The following is a 22,257-nucleotide window of genomic DNA, read 5'->3' on the forward strand; positions in this document are numbered from 1 at the left end:
CTTGGTTGCCCCTTGCTGCACTGTTTGCATAATTATTAACTCCACAGTAATCCAAACATTTATCGACCTCTGTCTTGAATATACTCAATGTCATGAATATACTCAATGGCTGAATATTCACAATTTCCTGAGGTAAAGAATTTCAAAGATTCCCCACACTTTGAGTAAAGAAATTCCTCTTTATCTTAATCTTAAATTATCGAACTCTTGTTCTGAAATTTAACCCCTTGCTCTCGACTTCCCAGCCAGAGGAAGCATTCTCCCAGTGTCTACACTGATACACTTCTTATTGATATTTATATTTTTCAATACAGAATAGTAGTGCAAAACAAGACAACAGGAAATATGTTCATTTTAGTGAAGCCTTTTTCTCAGTTGGTTGTGTTTGGATTGTACAAATGGTTTAATCCTAAGAACATTCTATTGAGAATGCATTTATACTTTTATATTATGTTTTTAAAGAACTAAAATGTTCAATTTACTTTTTTTAGAGTAATTAACTAATTTACCAGTTCTTCCACCAATAGCTATTGTTGCCACATTACAAAATAGCAATGTACCTGTCCTTTTTTCCTTTCAGTAGCAGAGGATTTCACAATTCAGTTAATTTATAAGCCAGCTATTCTTTTTGTATAATCCAAAATAAATTTGAATATATTCGTTCTATCTCCTATTTGAATTATTTTATTTTAAATTTGATTTAATTCCACTTTCCTGTTTATTGCACCAGTGTGATAATGTAAAATGTCATTTTATTGATCATCTTGGTTTTATACTCATTATTAATTGCATATCAAAGTCAATAGCATTTCTACTAATCTATGTTTCCATTAAAAACAATATACAGCCATGAAACAGAGGTTCGTCACTAAATGTTGAGGTGACATGAGCTAACCTCATTCTATAAATATTGACACGCTTTGTATTTTTGAGAAATGGGTGTAGATACTGTGTTTCCTTGCAGTTCATATTCAGAACTTACAACAAAGCAGAATCAATGAAATTTGATTCATAGCATTTGTCAGTATTCGTTCTTGTTCTCATTTATGTGAGGCACACTGGGGAGTGAAGCAGTTTTTATTTCTGCTGACAGCTAAGATGTAATGCAGAGTTCCCCTATTACTGCCATATGAATGCTTAAGATTGTCCCGATTGACTTTGGCATTTGGGTTGATATAGTGCAGATGGGGATATTGAGAAAGGATAAGGAGTCACTGTAATAAATATGCACAATGGTATAATTACTGTCCAGTTTAGTATATAACTACTGCCAACATGGACTGCCTACTCTGTTTTAATGACCTGTGGTAATGTTTGTCATTGAAGCTTATGATAGGGAGCTCGGTTACAACTTCTTGTTAGGAATTCCAGCTGGTTGTGTTTAGCTGCAGTGGAACCTGACCTTCGACTTTCCAGAATGCAATAGAAAGTTTCAGAAATAAGTCCAAGTTAAATCATTAAGCCTTAAAGGTGGCAACGCAGTAACGACTTTGGTATTTTGTGTTAAAGGAAAAAGGGATTTCTTTTGTTTTTGGAAGGTGGAGAGATTGTAGGGAAACATAGGTTAGGTTTTTAATATGTAGAAGCCCAGAGTTCTATGTTTAAATGTCTCTAAACCAAGTCACTTTGAAATTCACACAGGTAGTAGGCTGAATCTTGCATCGTTTTGGTCAAGATTAAATTGCGTCAGGTTTATCAGCAGGATTTCCACCTCAAAACTTCACCGAGTTTCCCATCGCATCTTACTAAATTTGCTTAATTAATTATCTATCCCACCCTCTGACATCTGTCATGTCTTATTCCAGCCCCATCTTACCACATGCCATTTTCACTATAACCCACTGCACAGTAGATATCCCAGAATTCACTAGCACCCTTTGTGTATGTGCCATCATTAAAAGGCCACTGTGCACCCAGACATCTCTGGAGCTGCCCTGTACTGTTCTTAATATTTACCCTAGCCATGGCAGTCAAGGAGCAATTGATATCTTCTATGCAGGTCGTGTCTTTGGGGGGGCCTACTGGAAAGGATGGTGCAAATGCAGGACTAACTCCTGCCCCAGGACCAGCAACAAACAATACCTGTGCCAGCCTGAGGTTGCCACCCAGGTTAAAGCGGTCTCAGTTGTCTGAGGGAATGCCCAGCACTGTAGGAAGAAAGACATTGGCCTTCTGTATGCCACCAGCATAAGTGCTCCCATATTCTGTCCATGCTTTATATTCACTCTATTTCAGCTACCACAACCAAGGCGCATGCTCACCTAGGCCGACAGCATCTCCTCTCACTCGTTGTCACCCACTATCACATCACTAATCCTGTTTGCTCTCTACGCTGCCTAACCATTCACTTGGAACACCTCTCCAACTGAGCAGAATGCAACAGCTATGCCACCAGCTTGCATCTTTCTGAAATTCTGCCTCTCTCTCATATCAGGAGGAAAACAGCCCCCTGTAGGGAGGAAGAGTCCAAATGAATGGCTGGCTGACATTCAGCAACTCACCCCTCATATGGAGAGCATCATGACTCTGACCTCCCTGATTGGCTGACATACGATTTCAGAGGTTGGACTGATGTCAGAGGTTGCCCTTGACTTAATGTGCCTCTGAGTAAAGGCTATCCTTATTGACCTAATGGTGGACTCCCCTCAACTATGACAAGCTTCCTTGCTTTGTGTCTATGTTAAAAGCAAGACAAGAATAGAAATAATATGAGCCTATGGCTGAGACAGAAAAGTGCAAAAAGGCAACTAAAGGCAGTGCAAGACAGAGGTACCCAGAGCATCTAGGTAGGCTCAGCGTGAGTGAGCGCTATGACAGTGAGTGAAGAGCCCCGAGATGCAGTGTCTCTGAGCACCCAGGGTCCTACAGTATGACAATGACAGCTACTTGTGCAACCTGAAGTGCATCATTGATGGGTAGAAGCGTACAATAAGTGGATTGGAAATATGCCGAGTGTTTTTAGAAGCTGCACATATCGAATGCTCATATGCATGGGCCTGAGGTGTGTAGTACCAGTGTCCATTGAGCCCAGATGTTGCTTTCCAGTGTGCAACATGGAGGTGCTTTACAACAGTGAGTTGAGTTCACCTGCATCAGTTTCACAATGAGTTTTCTTGATGACGACATCCAGCTTGTTTGGACAGCTTGGTAAAAGAGCTAAATATTAATGAGGTGAGTTGAGCTATCAGCAAGGCATTTAACAAACAATGATCCCTTTTAATTGGCACCTCACTGCTCAGAATCTCAGCTTGCTGTTTGTCAAAGCGTAAAAGATAAAGGAAGATGCTCTGATGTCAAGATAGTCGTCACCAGAATCTTGTCCAATTCAACCACAAATCCTGCAATAGCTCACATTATCCTGTCCTCGTAAGAGCTGCCCAGTGTCTCTGTTTGTTGATAAAGAAGTGTACACACTTTCCTTCTAATGATACACATTATGCTTGATTTCTATTCCGCCATGAGTCAGGAATGGCTTTTATGCCCTTTGAGACACTTAAATGTACTTGCATAAAGATAGTTCCATTAGCAGTGCATTTGATTTTCATCTCTGATCTTTTCGAAAGCTCATGTTATGCAGGAATATAGAGGCAAGAAACACCAAATTGAACATAACACTGTCAGCTCTAGAAATGCTAGGGACAAATTATGAATGTTATAAAAATTAAGTATTTTTCTCCATCTAGCTTTAGTTTAGAGGTTGTTCTGTTAATAGCAGATAGCTAAGCATAAATTGAATGCTGGGTTTGCGTATGTTTAAAATCGTGAAAGGCTTAGATAAATGTAAAGAGAAGCTTTATCAGATGGCTGAAGGCTTAATACTAAGAAACCCAGATATCTAAGTTGATAGACAAAAGTATAAGCAGTGACATGAAGAAAATCTTTTTTTAAATGCAACAAAAATTAGGAATTAAAGTGCACTCCTTGACAGGGGCCTTCAAAAGGGAATTGGATCAATACTTGAAGGAGAAAATATGTTACAGGGAGATGGATAAAGAATAAGGAATAAATGGTCTGCTCCTTAAAGGAGTTAGCACAGATATGATCGGGCTGAATGGCCTGCTTCAGTGTTGTATATTCCATGATTCTATGACAATATTAATTGAATTTTTAATGTGCAGCTTATATGATAAATATTTTCAGATTTTGTTCAGCTTGTCTTCATCGCTACTACTTTGCGTGCAACCAAATATTTCATCTGAGCTGAAAGCTATCTAAGTGGTTCAATTTGTATATGACTGACAATTCTTTTTTAGTTCAATAGTTCTTTATTAAAATCACAGTAACCGACGTGGTAAGCAATATCTAGAAAACATACAGGTTCCACTGAAGTATCTAAAATAAATGTTCTGGAACATTAAATTTAAACTGTACTGAACCAATTAGTTCATTATTTGCTGTTCAGTGTCTATTACACAAATACACTTACTATTTGAAATTTATAATAAGATCTAATATGGCGATGCTCTTTCAGTTGCTGTAGACTGGAGAGGCATCCTATGGAGAAACAACATAATTTCAATAGTTGAAAGCAATTAAGCAATTTCCCTCTTGGACATGTTTCCTATCCTAAAATTACCTAGATATCCATGAAAGGAAATTAAAAGCTGAGAAGGACAGTGTTACAAACAGGAATAAGAGAGAACTTAAACTCTAATGTCCTCCCATATACTCCATGTAATCAGCTTTTTTTTTGAAAGGAAGATGTGTGAGTTTCTTAAGTAGTGTTTATGGTCAATTTGAATAATCAGCAGCAACCTTTTTGAGTTTAATAAAGATTGTTAGTTATTCACATGTTCACCTCTAAAATCAAACTCTCACCAATCTCACACACAGCACAGTAAAGAGATTAGTAGACATTTCCAAGCTGCAAAAAAGGGATTAGTTTATAAGTCACATGATCGATTCATCCCATGCCAGGCTAGGAAGAAGAGGCTCATTTCCACTTATGAAGTGTATCTGAGTGAATTCAACAAAGTTTTTGCTAGATTCCCTTGAAAGGAAAGATTTTCAGCAGATCACCAACTTAAGTACTTGTAGTCTTTCTACAAGGTGATTGATTTTCTGTATTATTGGACTTCAAAACTTTAATATTTCTGAGGACAGGGGTTCAAATTCCACCTTAGCAGATGGTGAAATTTAAATTCAGAAAAAATCTGGAACAAAAACTGAGCATAATGGCGCCCATGTAACCATGATGGGACTGGGACTAGATTGGGTTGGAATATCTGGTCGGCATGGACAAGTTGGATCAAAGGGTCTGTTTCTGTGCTATGACTCTATGACTATGTTGATTGTTAATGTAGGGAAGGAAATCTGTTCTACGTGTGACTGCAGACCCACAGCAATGTGGCTGATGCTTAACTGTTCTAAAGGCCTCTTCGTTAAATTTCAAGCTTGGAGGTGGTAAGTCTAGCCATCCATTGATTTTGAGCTTTGGGTAAGTCCACAAGTAATAGGAAGTATGGATTCCACAACTGGCTTTGACTAGATGTATCCATTCAAAAGGAGTACTCCACCACATTCTTTCAATTAGGAACTTTCAGAAGACTTAAGATACTTACGAGAATATAAAAAAAAATCAAAATTGATCTTAATCTTGGCAGCCGTCTTAGCAGCCTTTTAATGTCCATTTTATGAAGAAAACACAGTACGAGAAAATATTATTCAGAATACATATGAATGGCTTGCCTTTGCTGGGTATGGAACAAATGTGTGAAACATATATGGGATTCTGGAGCAGTCATAAGGGAAATGTTTGTTTTTGGTAGGATTCTAAGTGGATGGGGCCTGTGATTTGGTAGACTGTGGGATTTGAGATTTTGGGAGATAATTTTAGAAGTCTGAAACTATTCAACGTAATCTGTGAGGAGTTGGCATTCTGAGATATGACAGCTTTATCTCTTGATTCTTAGACATTATTTCAATATTTCATTGAGATAGAAAATTATTTGAAAACTTTCTAGAGATTTTTTTGTAACTGGCAAATTCAAGCAATCTTGCACTCATAACCTTTTGTTCATTTTTTTAACCTCAGAAGAATGCAAAACAGAGACAACTAGAAACACAGGGCATGGGATTGGACAGAGCGAAAGAGGGAAATGTTTTCCTCGTCAGAAATTGGGGCACAGACAGAAACAAAAAGCAGTTATGGTAACAGCATCAATTTAATTATGCTATAATAAAATATAATTAAATATGATTTTTTTTGTCTGAAAGCTTATTTCTCATGGCTTTCTTAAAGTTCAACCAAAGTAAACTTTGAAAATGTTTTAGTTCAACCAAATTAATTATGTTTGCTTCTGAATAGCTGAATATTTCATCTATTATTTATTTTCAGTCTATTATATAAATGATATCAATTACAAAATAAGCATAGACATCAACTACAGTGTAAAATTTATATTCATATTTAAATATCTTTCATGTTGTGAAGATAATTTAAGTGCTCTCAGGAGTCCAGAGTTTGTCCAATTGTGTGAGATTCTCTTGAGATCCTGTTGTTTGTTAAAGTTGCCAGTCTGCAACTTTACCTTTCAAAGGTGGCAACCCAAAGCTCTTTCAATTAGATAGATCCCAACTCTCTTCAAATCCCTTGGATTGTAACTCCCTATTGCCAGTGCTCTAAAACATTGAGAATCCCTTTGAGACTGTTGGATTCTGGTCTCCTCACTTGCTGAGACTGTACACCTACATATCCTATATTCTCCATATTGCAGACCCTTGACATTCTTGTTCAGTATTTTTAACCCTTAGGCTCACCAACTCTTGTACGGATCCTGCTTTCTGTCTCTCCATTTCCAGCGACACATTTTTCAAACTCCAGGAACATCTCCCAAATGATCTAATATGCAGTCATTCCCATCAAAACCATAAATCTCCTTTCTCAATGTCTGGAAAAAGGTTACAGTTCATTTAAAACCAGCTATATATTAGTTTCAAGAAACATAGGTTATTCACATAGCAAACAAATTGTCATGACATATTCCAGCATCTCGCAGCACTGCCTTTATTAATTCATTTAGTATATGGTGCTGCTGTGTTCACTGTACTTTATCCAGTACTTCCTCTTAATCAAAGTAAATCGTCTTCTACTTTCTAATGTTGTCTTTCTTCTGAGAGTACCTATCGTAGGAGAAAGAACTGAGATTGGTTAACTGGCCATTAGGACCTGTCTTGATATTATCCCTCAACCATCAACAAATCATATAGTCGTTATGCTGTTTGAGACACCTTACTCTGCAAATTCGTACCATATTTTCCACAGCAGTAACTACTCTTCACAGTAACTACTCTTCAAAAGTACTTAATTGGCTGTGAACTACATTGAGAGCTTCTTAGGTTTGAAAGTTGCTTAATCAAAGCATGAGATGGAATAGGTTCCAATCTGTCATATTCCTGGGAGAATGTAGCCTGAACACCTCTAAATTTAAAGTTGTTTTGATAATAAGTTGATAGGAGGTGCATTTCATGTATGCAATAGAAGTTTGGAGCTGGTAAGTATTTAGAATTCTGCTTAGAATTGAGATTGACTACTGTATTCAATTTAATATGAGATCTTATTGATTTTAACATTTTATTGTTTGCACTATTCTGAATGTTATATACTTCCCTCAGTTTTGCTGCTTAAACTATATGTTTGCACAGCCTTTATAAATAATTCTCTGCATGCCAATATTTCATAATGAATAACCACAACTGTCATTGACAATTCAGCATTGATGTGAAGTGACACAGTGGATATTGGAAAAGGGAAAGGAAAATTACAACTTCTGAAAAGAGAACTAAAAAATACTTACATCTATATAGCTCCTGTCACAACCTCAGCACATTTTCAATGTCTTTTAAAGACAATGAAGTACTTTTGAAGAGTAGTTACTCTGAAACTGTGGCAGCCAATTCATGTATAACAAATCCCCATAATGTAGTGATGGCAAGATAATTTGTTTTGGAGATTTTGACTGAGGTATAAATGCTGGTCAGAAAACCAAACAGAATCCCTTTCAAACATTTTATGTTTTATGTCCTAATGAATGGAAAAGAAAGACCTTGATATAATATTTTATCCAATAGTATAGCAGTCCCTCAGCAATGCACTGTCAACGGGGATTATGTGCTCAGAGTCTCTGGAGCGTGGCTTTAGCCCACAGTTGACTGACTTGGAGACAGAAGTGCTACCAACTGAGCCACAGCTGACACCTGCTGTACCATATTAGGTTTTCATATTTTTTCTGTGACATCTGTGAGTATTTCTTTTGAAAGATTGTTTTAGGATTGAATATTACAAAGATACAATTTCAGAAGTATACAGAACCAGAATAAGTGTCCAAATTCATAGCACTCTAAATCAACTGGAAAATTCTGGCTTTTAGAGAATTCATTTTCAATGTCCTTTTCACATCTGACATTATATCACATCTCTGAATATCAAAATCAAGATTGGACAGCCCTGCTCCCTCACAGGAGCATGGACCTGGGTTCAATTCCACCCTCAGGCAACTGTCTGTGTGGAGTTTGCATATTCTCCCTGCGTCTGCGTGGGTTTCCTCCTGAAGTCCAAAGACGTGCAAATTAGGTGCATTGGCCATGCTAAAGTGTCCAGGGATGTGCAGGCTAGATGGATTAGGCATGGTTAATATGGGGTTATAGGGAGGGGGGTAGGTCTGGATGGGATGCTCTTTGGTGGGGTGGGTATAAGCTGAATGGCTTGCTTCCATGATGTAGGGATTCTAAGATTCACAATTAACTTTTTAGCTGAGTCAGTACAAGTCTTGAACAAGAACAAGTGATCATATATCTGACATTTTTCCCATTACAATAATTCAGAAATCTGGATCAATCCTTCATATAACTGTTGCATCTCTTGGAGCGGTTTTCGTATCATTCTAGTTGACTTTGATGGACATGGTGCTAATGAAGTTAATCCTCTGGGTGTATGAAGTTCTTTGTGAGGGGATATGGTCTATGCAGCTACTGCATCTAAGATTTTGTCTGATCTTGCCATGTGTTGTTAAGAAAAAAATATTTCGGTCTTATGGTTTCACAGTAAAATGTGGGTTTGAATATGATTGTTCAGTAATGTTAAAGTGTTACATGTTAACTTACATTGAAGTTACATATTAAATTTCATACAAAATATTGGAAGAGATTGTGCAAATAAAAATAATGATGGAAACTTCCCAGACCCTGTACGATGTGGGCATTGCTGAGGCTGTTAGGAAAATAAGGTGAGAGTGGAATGAGATTCTGGATGTCAAGAGGAAACAGTCCAATTAGCAGCAACCAAGTTTTGAACAGTGAGATGAAAATCTTGCTAGTAAGTAGAAATACACCTAATTACCGCAATGTGCATACATTAACATATCATTAACTCATCTCATCTCCATGAAATGCAGTTTCCCATTCTCCCACCCATTGGATAAAAACTAGACTGTGTCAATTCCTCACATAAAAGCACAAGCGGGCACCTGGTGAATCCAGCTTGCCACTTAGGGAGTACATGTCCATGGACACGAGCACAGGACTGCATCTATGACACATTTATTATATAGTTTTGCATTTCTGTGCTTCACTTTAGAGCACACTGGCACCAATCATTGACAGCTGCTTCCAGGCAATTTGCATCTAAGAACACGCACCCAGCTCATGGACTGTCGGGGAGTTAGATAAAGTTGACAGCAGTCATGTGTCAAGTGGTGGATATGTTGTATATGACACCATGCTATGTCAATCTTACAGCTGTACCATGTGCTTGCCATATGCACAGAAAACACACTGCATGTGCTTCAAGCAAATGGCCATATCTCAAAGTTTAAGGGAAGTTGTCCTCAGTACAGTCAAGGAAGACACCTTCCATCAGAAGTCCTGGCACAATAGGTCAAGGGCAGAGCTGCTGTCAGCTTAGTGGCTTGGACATGGTCTATCAGCTGCTTCAGTTAAGGAGTCCATATCACAAAACAATCTGGGGAGTGACCCTCAGTCAGCCTTGTGGGTCCATTGTAACCGGTCTGGGGAATTGTTAGGGGTCACGCAGAGATCACTCAGGGGTAAGGAGAGTACAGGCAGTCTATCCAAGTTAGTTAAGGGTTAGTCCCTGGGAATCTGCCCACTGTAAGTGAAGGAGAGGTTTTTAGGCATTACCTCTGTGGGAGGAAAGCTGGGAAGCTCAACAGTGAGGATCAGAGACTGCATTCTGGGATGCAGCAGGATAAGAATGTGAAGAGGGTGGAATTCAACATTTATTGGGGAGAGAAACAACAGAGCATTGGAGGAAAAGATCAATGCAGGGATTGGGGGATCATCAACAGTTAGCACCACCCTGACTTTGATGTGAGGGTCAGTGCACTACAATATCTGGTGTGTCTGGGGCTCAAGGGATTAACGATGGAGATGAACAATTTAAGAAACAAGTCAAGTGGCAACTTCGGGGAAGATCAAATGCAACTGGGGTTGACAGAAGGGGTTACCAAGAAAGGGATGCAAAAATTTGACGGTGTCATCTACACCGAGAAGCTGACTTTGTGACTCATACCAAAAAGTCTGATTGTTGGTTGTAATAAAGGGCTCATCATGAGGAGCAGATGAGGAGTCTAGGTCTGTCCTTGATAAAGTTTAGAGGGATGAGGGGGAATCTGATTGAAACCTACAGAGGCTTGGATAGAATGGATTTGGAGAAGATGTTTCCAGTAGGAGAGACTGGGAGCCAAGGGCACAGCCCCAGAGTGAAAAGGCAACCCTTTTGAAGTGAGATGAGGAGGAATTTATTCAGCTAGAGTGGTGAAAATGATTGCCACAGTGGCAGTGTAGGCCAAGTCATTGAGTGTATTAAAGGTAGGGATAGATATGGTTTTGATTAGTTAGCTACAGGGAAAAGGCAGGAGAATTGGGTTGAGAAATATGTCAACCATGATCAAAGGCCAGAGCAGACTGGATGGGCCTTAAGGCCTAATTCTGCTCCTGTATCAATGATCTTAGATTTAACAGCCACAGGGCTGAAGTTGACAGGCAGACAGGTGGAAAGTCCAGGCATCTCTCTGGAGTATTCTGTAAGGTCACTTTGGGGTATTTGAGGGGGGTAGGGGAGCAGACTGTGTATGGTTCCTCCTCTGACTGGCTGCCCAGTGGTAGCACTCTGACTCCTTGTTGGTGAGGTCAAAGTCTAACCTGGAGTGAGGTCACTTACTCTCATCCTCCAATTGCTATGTCTTTGATGCTGAGCACCAATGGCTAGAGCAATGGAGTGCAAGTCTGTCCATGTATCCAATGGATCTTGATAGTGCTGGACCTGATTCTCCAAAGCAGTTACCAACCTGTGGGTGGAGGCAGCCAAATGCTTACCCGCCAGAGGCAGAGGATCCCAACTGGATCAACACAGTCGTCCAATCATTGAGTCAGTTTACCTTGTGCCCAGTGCAGATTATCCTGCCTGCTGCCCCAGTACTTGCTTGTGCATTTGTATGAGTTGTCTGAACTGCTGACACCATGTGAATGTCTCTTGCTGGGAATGAGCAAGTATCTGGTTTCTGGCTGTCATCCATGTGCCTGTGACCTGAGTGTTTCTTCTTCATCCAGCTGTAGAGAAGCGGTCGTGATGTTGCCACTAGAATATGCCGCACTCTAATCCAGAAAGCATATCCACTGGAATGTCAGCATATGAGCAGGCGGAAGGTGCAGGAGGCAGCCTTGTCAGTACATTCACTGAGGGACCTGTGACTTCTTCCTCAGCAGTAGAAGAAGAGATTACTTGCAAGACAGTCCTCTTGATACTGAAGACTGTGAAGAATCCACTGATCCTTACAGGAGGCAGGAAAAGAGAATGAGTTTCGAAATTGTGGTAGATGTTGGGCAAGTTACGAATACCTTCACAGTGATGGTAGTGAGAGAGTAGCACAGCAATGGACAATGATTCTTACTTTCTTTTTTTTTAGATTAGATTATCTACAGTGTGGAAACAAGCCATTCAACCCAACAAGTCTACAACAACCCTCCAAACAGTAACCCACCCAGACACATTTCCCTTTGACTAATGCACCTAACTCTATGGGCAATTTAACATGGCCAATTCACCTGACCTGCACATCTTTGGATTGTGGGTGGAAACCAGAGCACCCGGAGGAAAACCATGCAGATATGGGGAGAATGTACTTATTAGCCAAGAGATCTATCCAACTAGCCCATCAGCCATAAGATCCATCAGTCTTTAAGATACAAGTCTGGAATCACCCTAACTGTGAAACTCATATGACACATTACTTTTTTGCGTAGTTGGCCAAATATGTTATTGATTTGAATGCAGCATCCTGCTAATACAGCAAATCTCTCATCATACAGCAAAATAACAATGTGAGATGGCTATCTTCACCTGCTGCTCAAATCCTCGAGATACCCCCTTCCAATGTAATCTGGGCCTGACTTCACACCTTTAAGATATTTTCTTTGAGAGATCGCTTTACAAACTCACTCTTACAAAGCTCAATAGGTCCCATAAGCCTCCCTCTGACCTTCAACATGAACTCTATTGCAAACGTTAGTGAGATTTTAAATTCTTCCAAGAGAATAATTTCTTTACAAGCTTTACACTTGACATTTATTTCTAAGCTATTGATCGACCTTCCAAAATTAATTTGTTCTACTGTTTCAAATTTGTTATACGTTTGCCCAGGCTGTTTCATCAAATTTTGAAACTTTTGATTATATGCTTCAGGAGCTAATTTATATGCTCCCAAAATAGCCTTTTTTAAAATAGGGGTCATAATCCATCGGAACTTCCTTTTATAGTGACACATAAGTCTCATGAGTTCTACCTCCACATACTTTGCATGGGCAACGCCCATTTTTCTGACAGTCATGATTTGATTTGCTATATCCTCAAATTATGTAAATTATGTATTCTCATTCTCTTCCATAAACTTTGGTAGGGCCTGTACAATCTTAAACATTTCTTTACTGGGCTTTAGATTATTACCTCTCTCTTTTGAATACCTAAATCAAATCTTTGTCAGGGAAGGTGGTGGGGTAACAGTAATGTCACTGGAGCAGCAATCCAGAACCCCAGGGCAATGCTGTCATGAATATGAGTTCAAGTCCCACCATGGCAGATGGTGAAATATGAATTCAATAAAATCAGAAATAAAGAGCTGACTAATGGCATCCATGTGACTGCTGGTGATAGTCATAAACTATCACTGATCTCTGTTAGGGAAGGAAGTCTGCTGATCATTAGTCTGCATATGACTCCAGTCCCATAGCAACACGGTTGATTCTTAACTACCCTTTGAACAATTAGAGTCTGGATGCTCAAAATCCCATGAAGAAATTTTTTTAAAACCAATATGCCTATTTTTCTTCAAGCTCAAGTCTTTTTATCTGCATTCTTTTTAATTACAATGTTCTTCTTTCTCTAATTCAAGCTGCCTCAACCATCTTTCACATTCAAATTGCTTAAATGTAATTGAACTCTTGCGAACTCACTTAACCATTTAATGTACCTAGTCCCTCTTGTATTTCCACCAGTCTCTGGTATTTTGCCAATATTCCTACTGCCTTTGCATTCTTGCCTTTGATAGGCAATTTCAGCACAAAGGAGCCAAACATCAGACAGCCCACTACCAACTTAGTGCTTTTTGCCTGATTGATTTTGATTCATGACAAAAGTAATTCACAACAAGTTTTCTCTCTAATAAGAAATAACCCATTTATTGTAAACAAACTTAGTGTTTTTAACAAATGGAAAAAAAGGATTACTAACTTATTACAATTTAACTTTCTGTTAAATAGCCCTTTATATCCCACTCATGTATATTTGTGAACAAGACAGAAAGTCAGGTATTTGACAGGTATATAAACACAGATAGAAAAACCAAAATGAAGTTATTTCTCACAGTTCTTTTGAATGTAACAATGATGGCACAACTCTGTCTGCAGAGCAATGGTTGATCTTTAATTTATTAGATGATCAGGTAGATCTAGGTATTTTTTTATATTAGGATTCTTTCTTTTGATTCTCTAGGTTTTCTTGTCTGTTCTTCACACAGTGAGAAGGAAGAGAAATCTTCCCTGTGAATGTCTCTGATTACACTGCATTGACAAGTCAGTAACAATCCAAAGGCTGTTGCTAGGCTGTCGTTGCTTAACTCAAAATCTCCTGTGCCTGTGTTTCATAATGCAGCAGCAATCTCTCTGCTTCAAAGAGTAACACAGTATTTTATAAATCTACACCACACAATCCCACTTGATTTTCAAGTTGTACAGAGGGAATTAAAAATCTGGTACTTTTTAGATTGAGAGAAATGTTCGACTTCCATTTTCAGTTCAATGTCCCAAAGGAAAAATATATCATCAGATTCACCACCTTTATTCCTTCTCCATCTTTCAATATCATTGGTTTCTTTTTAAACAATGGAATTTTCACAATTGCTCTATTGCTGAAGCCACCTTCAAGGAAACCTTCAATTTCATAGAATTTTTAGTCTCATTTATTGTTAGTTCAAGCCTATCCTAGGCAGAGATACTGAACCATTATCTGGTGAGGCACCTCACACACATTATCCACATATCCAGACAGTATACAAGGAAAAGCTCAGCATGTAAAAGAACACTTGTTTCTACTGCCTCTCTCTCTCTACCCCACCCCCCCACCCCACTCTGTGCATGCAGCTTTTCTTATTGTCATAACAGCCACTCCTCATGTCAACTTCCCTCACATGCTGTCCCTGATATATGATCTTAAACATTCTTCTGCCATCCAACATTGCAATAAAATCAAATTCGATGCCTTCGGCCATGATTTGAAACTAGGGAAACTTCTTCTGTCCTTCTTTCCACCTTTATTATTAAGCTTTCAAAATCAAAACTTAACTTCATGCAATTTCTGTTTTCTTATTTACTTTTTTTTTCTTTTAGATATTGGCAATTTTCCACACTGTCAGCCTTTGCTCTTCATTTTGGTTTCTCACCGCGTATATCAGCAAATTCATTGTTGAGTAGCTCCAATTCCTACAGAGTTCTCAGACACAGCTAGCTTGAACAGTCCAAAAAATAATTCAAGCATAATGACTATCCTCTTTTTAGCAAACAACCAGATGGCACAAGACTGGAAATATTCCCAGGACAGATTTCCAAATGTACCTGCAAAGAGTCATTTTGCAAAGGAACTGACAAATCTGAACTTGATACCATATAACTTTAATAGTTCTGGTCACTCATCAGTCTGAACATTTAACTTTCATGATATAATGTATTGTACAATTCAAGCATTTTGGCATGAATAACAGAAGGTTAGGTAATGTGAAATCTGGGATTCACAACAATTTTCTATAGTTTTAGGTCATGTGTCAAACCAGCTCAACCACATACACATTGTACTTAATGGAAGTAACTAAGGTGACTTTTATAAATCAACACTTACCCTAAATATGCTTTGGAAAGGGAGCCTGCAAAGTTTAATGTTAAGACATATTGACAATTCAGATTCATATATCATACTTAGAATCATATAATCATAGAATCTGTACAGCAGGGAAGCAGGCCATTCAGTCTATCAAGTCCATTCTGACCCTCTGAAAAACATCCCACTCAGACCCACAACCCCTCCCTGTGTCTCCCATGGCCAACCAACCTAATCTGCAAACCCCTGGACACTGTGGGCAATTGAGCATGGCCAATCCACCTAACATGCACATCTTTGGACTGTGGAAAAAACTGGAGTACCCAGAGGAAACTCTTGAGCTATGGCTAGAATGTACTAATTGCACACAGTGGCCCAAGGATGAAATCAAACCCAGGTCACTGACAGTAATAATTAATTCCACAAGAATTTAAGATTGGTGGGGAGGGGACAGATGTTGTGCACAAAATGTTGTGAGATAAATGGGGAAATTGACTGAGGGGACTTCCATAATGCATAATCTTTCAAATTGCATAAGAAAGGGGGAGAATGTGTGAAGTTGAAACTCAGAAATTCAAATCAGCAACAATCAGGCACTTGAGGTCCTGCGAAAGGAAATGGAAGTTGGAAAATGTGTGGTGTGCAACAAGAACAGTGGGATAATGGTGCGTTATACTAAATCAGGGGCCTGTGGAAAGGGGACAGTTTATAACAACAGTAAGCTTTCTATTATCAGTTATTGTTGTGGAAGCAGGCAGTGGGTTTCATGGAGGTGAGCATTTGAATTGAGAAGCTGAAGAAATTGCATAACATTCTGCGATCAGAACTAGAGAAAAGTAGGCAGAGTCTACAGCAACCAAAACAATAATTTCAATGCTGAATAAAATTGATGTGTTTTGTGTACTGAATACAAGAAAGGAATTTGAATGAGAAAAGGGAAGTGAGAAGAGGTCATTTATAGTGGAGAAGGGATTTGATATAAAATTATAATCGAGTGTAACGATGGAAAAACAGGAGAAATTGTTGGCAGAGAGGCAGAGAAGATTGTGTTTTAAGTAACCAAGCTGAATCTGGCATTAGACAACCCAGTGGACAATATTTTGTTCTGCAGTTTTCAGATCTGAGGTCCCAAAAGCAAACAGACAGAGTGATATGATTAGGAAACCATGACAAATCTGCTGAAGCTTTCAAAAGAGAAGCAAACCCAGCTGTTTAAAATATCCACTGGAAGAAAAGTGATGTTAAAAAATACAATGAATCAGCAATCTCCACAAGAGGCCAAAATAAGAAATCGAAAACAGAACTCAGAGTGTACTGACCCTGCAGATTTAGTGCTATTCATTTACTCTGTTAGAAAATATTATTTGCCTATAGTCATCTATAAATCAGCACTCGCATGTCCCATGTTATTGCTCACAGTAACTGAAAGCATGTGTTGTTTTCTCATAATAATACAGGCATTGTTACAATCCCCATTGAGACCTAGAAAATGTAAAGAGGGATGAACTTCCTAGTGACCTACTCAATGAATCAAATAAGAAGACTTCATCTTCTAAGATTTTTACTCTAACAAGAAATTAAACTCAACTAAATTTGACTAAATGTTTCTCAGTCTGCAACTAATACTCAGGAATAAAAAAAAAGCATTCCCTGGATAACTACTTAATACAGTGTTCACACTATGTTTATATGCTCCATCAGACTCTCTGCAGAATTGTAGTCTTATGAATTAAGTCCAAAGCTCCTCATAGCTTTTTCAGGATCATTATCCTTTGCTTCAGCTGGAGGAATTTTCCAGGGAAACATTAGAAGAAAGTTCCATTTCAACATACCTTCTAAACACATGACCACTACCATTTAAAGTTATCACAGTTTTACCAGACCATAGGACTGCTCTCTCATTAGGGAGAGATGACTGATGGTGATTTAACCTGGGGGTTACCATACCTCAGGCAAGGACATTGAAGAAGAATCCTTCATGGTAACCTCAACCAGTGCGGGAATTGAACCCCTGCTGTTAGCGTCATTCTGTATCACAAGCCAGCCATCCAGTTAAACTGACCACTTTTACCTGTACAATAGCAACATGTGTATGGGAACATTGTCGCCTTTCACTCTCTCTCTAGATTTGGAATTAAATTGCCATTCTCTCATTGTCACTGGAACTTCCTTTTTAACAAAACCTGGTGGTGTACCCACACCCAAGAACTGTAGTGGTTAGCTCATCACCAAAATTCCAGGGCAACTAGGAAGGGGAAATGAATACTGGCCTACCCAGTGAAGTCAATATTCTATGAATGAATTTTAAAATATTAAATAAACTTCCTGTTACAAGGTACCCTCTTGTGATTCCATGGCCTTCAACTCGTCACAATTCATAATTCCTTAAAATTGGGTTCTATCTTTAATAATGTTATCTAAATGTAACATATTAAGTGCATGGACTTTGTTTACTTTGAGATTGTTGGTATGTTTATTGAAAGTTACATTAATATATACAGTAAGGTGATCACCAAAGGCAGGCTGTGCCTCGAGTGCTATAGAGGAAAGAGCTTGGGTCCTGTGACAACATCTGGATACTTCGTTTATTTCCATGTTGAACTCTTAGAGACTTCAGCCAAAGGTGATAGATAAAACACCCCCCCGTAAAATTTGCAATTTCAGAAGGAGGTCGATATATCATTTTTTTGCAGTTTGCCAACTCTTTCATCTCTTATCATGTGTGACCTTCCAGGCATGTGGATTTTGCCTTTGATTGTTCTTGATCTGTAGACGTGTCGTCCCCAATGTGTTGGTGACTGACTTAGTTTCCCTCAATTTTTCACAACTGGGTGTGTTCCTTCCTATTTGCTCTGCTCAATTGGTGTACTTTATACTTCACTTCGCTGGCTGTTCCTCCTCACATTGCACCAGGAGATGGTCTTTATTGAGTTGCAAATAATTTGCAGTTTTCCCAAAGGATAGGTTCCATACTTTGAGTTGCTTCAATGGATTCCCACAGTGTCCATGAGGTCCTCTGCCAGTTTTGTCACTCTCTCCTTTGCTGTGTATGTTGCATTTCTCTTGAGGCCAGCCTTATGTTGCAGATTCTTGAGCTCCTTTTCATGTTTGACTTCAATGACTGAGCCTTTGCTCAAACTGCTCAAAAGTCTTGATGCTCCTTGGAGTTTGGCCGAGCTGACTGTGCTTTCAAGGCACATGTCCCCAGGGCTGGATAGGCTGACTTTGGTGCTCCACAGGACATTCTGGGACTTCCTGGAGAAGACCAAGTGTAGTTCCTGGAGAAATGTTCTGCAACCAGGAGGTACCTGTCTCATGGTCATTCTAATGCTGAAGGGGGCAATCTCTACCTCTTTAAAACTGGCATCTAGCTTCTTTCCTGAGCACGGATTCCATAATATTTGCCACTGCCATGTCCCCTCACCTTAACGCTGTGCTGGACCAATGTTGCCCCTTGACCAATCCTACACAGTCCTGGGCTGGAGTGCCCAAGACAACATTCACCTGACATGGGACTTGAACCATCATTCCCAGAGGATTTGTCTGATCGCTGCCCTTCATGTTCTTTGATCAGGAGAAGGCATTTGACTGGAAGGACCATTCAGGACTCTGGGAGCATTCAGGTTCAAGACATATTTCATCTTCCAGGTCCAAATTCTATATGCCACCAGATGTCTAACTAATGTTATTGGATTCTGGACAGAACCCCTTTGTTTTGGGAGAAGAATGCTACAGGTTTGGCAGTTGCATTCTATTTACATTAATCCATTCCAGCAGCTCTCGTGGAGGTCATTGCCAGGTTTGGCCGTGGAGGGTTTGAAGTCCTTTTGGCTTACACTGATAATGTGCTCATGTTCACAGACCCAACTGACTTGTGGAGACAGCAAGCGTGCCAAGAAATGTGCTCCAGGGCATTGTCTAAAAGGATCAACTGAGAAAAATGTTCTGGACTTCCAGTCGGTCAAAGGCAGACAGATTCCTTGCTGGAGAAGCCCAGGTTTTTCAGGTGGAATGTAAATTTATATTAGAACCATGGAGGAATCCTGGAGACCAAAGTTACACTAGCTAAGGCTGCTGGTCAGTACTGCTCCAAGTTCTGTCCTACAAGGGTCAAGTATGTCATCAATGTTACCATATTATAGTACCAGTTGTTCATTCAGATCTGTCCCACAAGAGTTTGTCATGAAGTTACAGGAGACTCTCGCATACTTCTTCTGCAACAAAAGGCTGCAATGGGTTACTACTGAAGTTCTGAGTCTCAGAGTTAGTGTCTTCGGACACAGATGATGATTTTCCATCTTTAGACCTTACAAAAAACACTTACATAGAGCCCTTTCCAAGATGGCATGCCTAATGTTATGGACCCCCTCAAAATATATTAAGAAGCTCGTCCAGACCCTAACTTTTCTTAATTTAAAGGCAGATGTGAAGTAAATATCCCAGGTGTGATGCAGCTGATCAAATCACTCGGCTTTAAGCAAAACAGAATTTATTAAACAGTACAGTTGAAACATGAACAAAAGAAAATGGAATTTAGAATAACTTAACTATTGGAAAACTTAACCTACCCAACACAGCAACTTAACTAAGGAGCTGTTCCAATTCCCGTATCATTCCATAAACCCATGTCTTGGCAAAAGGTAAATTCAAACCCAAGTTCTTACAGATAGGAGAGATTTCAGACAGGAATGTCAGTCAAGAATCATCTGCTGAAGCTTGGAACCTTTCTCTGGACTGTAGACACTTCCCTGCTACAACTAAACCAAACTAGAAGTAGCTACTGAACTGGGAGAACTGGCCACTCCCCTGCCATTTTTAAAGTATTTTGGCAACTCTGCCTTTATGACCTCTTTTGAAAAAAAAAACCCAAGGACAACATTAGCTTTTTAAAGTCACAGCATCGTCACACTAGGTGATTCATTTCTTCTGTTATGGCATGCCATCCTGACATGCCTTGGTGTCCTAACTTTCCATCAGGGATTGGAGGAGGCTGCAGGTAGAGGGGTGTCTATACAAGAGTCATCCCTCTTACCATCAGGGAATGGCAGCTGAGGGTCTGCACATGGTAGTGCCAATGCAATCACAGGTTAAGTCAGTTCACAGAGTACCTATAATTATTGCATCTTGAGAAACACATTGCTATGTTTATACTGACTGGTATAGGCCTCAGGCCTTCTTCTATTTTATTTGGAAAAGGTTTTTGTTAAATGTTCAGTTGCATCTCAGTTCCATGCTCCAGATTTTTACACACCTCGTGCAGAGAGGGTCAGTCAGCCCAGAGGACCTCATGATGAATTGGCGCTAATCTCACAAGATTGAAATCCAAAGACCCAGACTAATATGCTGGACACAGGAATGCAAATCCCACCTCAACAGCTGAAGGAATTTAAAATTTTATATATTTGGAATTGAAAACAAATAACAATAAGCATGAAACTGTGATCATTGCTATAAAAAAATCATGAATAGCAGTCTCTTATTCCCCTTCGTCAAAACTGTGCAGAATGCTGATCATCATCATCTTTGAACCATTAAAAAGACAGTTAAAGCAGGGCAGTTAAGTGCTGTTAATTTTATGAATATATGTCTGTGCTCAGCTTGTGTCCTTAGGTTCCATGGACACACTATGAGTTAGGGCTTTTGGAGTAGTCTTGATGTCAACCTATAAATATATATTTGAGGAGTATAGTGAATAGAAAGAGGTTTGGCTTAGAATGAAAAGATTGTGACACTTGTTTGTCATAATTATACACTGATTTGTATAATGATGACAAATAAGATGGGCATTTTAAAATGAGAATCCTTTCCTATTCACTTAGATATATGAATGTAGAACCAATTGCTTTAAGAATTTACAATCTCTATACATTTGAGAATTTTGAAAAGGTATATTTAACTTGCTTTATGCATCTCTACCTGGCTCTTTAGCTTTTGTCGTAATTGCCTCGTAGCACTTCCCAATGCATCAAAGCTTTTCAAGAGGGGACCAAATTAGAAGAAGACAATATTTTGAAAATAATTCCTAAATTCCCAAGTGTCTTGTCAGACCTGCTGTCAATTTCAGCTTCCACTGCATTAGGAAGGTGTCACTTGGAGAAAGAAACAAATGGCTCCTGAGATCAATAGATAAGAATATTAATGACCATATGGTTTAAAACTACTGGTGCTTCATATAGGACCTCCTGTTAAGCTTCCTTGTCAGCTGCAAGCTCCCAAAATAGATTCAGCACCTTTGGTTTGATCAGACAACTGAACTGGAGTAATATTGTTTCATGTACCGAACAACAAAATCCCTTGGGGGAGAAATCAAAGTAATGATTTTTGCTTTAAAATTGAAATGCAAGTCAGTGAACTAGAAAGCAGTATTGCATTATTTATAGATCACTGATTATAACTGACACACAGTTTCTCTTTTTGACTAACTTCATTGACATATGAGAAAAAGAGATATTGAATGCAATCCAGCACTGTTTTTTTTGTGTAAGAGCTATCTAGAAACAAGGCTGTCCCCACAACACTATTGACCACAGTGACTAGATGGACAAAGCTCCACTGGCAGCCAGTGAAGTTTTGATTCCTGAATTGAAGTGATTGTGAATGTTAGTGCAGATGAGCCACTGTTTGAGTTGGCTTATTAAGATAACCAAGTAAATATTATACTGTGGTTAGCAGATCAACCTAATCCATTTGGACAATAATGCACAAAGAGCCACTGCAATGGGCACGCATATTGCTGCATGCAACAAAACATGACATCAGTTTGTAAGGGGAAGGAAAAAGATACAGAAGGAAGTTTGCTGATTATTTTATTGACTGAAGTTCCTTTATTTTTCAGTAGAATAGTTTCTATCTCATAAGCCAAGTTCCTATATTCT

The sequence above is a fragment of the Chiloscyllium punctatum genome, chromosome 9 (genome assembly GCF_047496795.1).
Source record: "Chiloscyllium punctatum isolate Juve2018m chromosome 9, sChiPun1.3, whole genome shotgun sequence".
Lineage (NCBI taxonomy): Eukaryota > Metazoa > Chordata > Chondrichthyes > Orectolobiformes > Hemiscylliidae > Chiloscyllium > Chiloscyllium punctatum.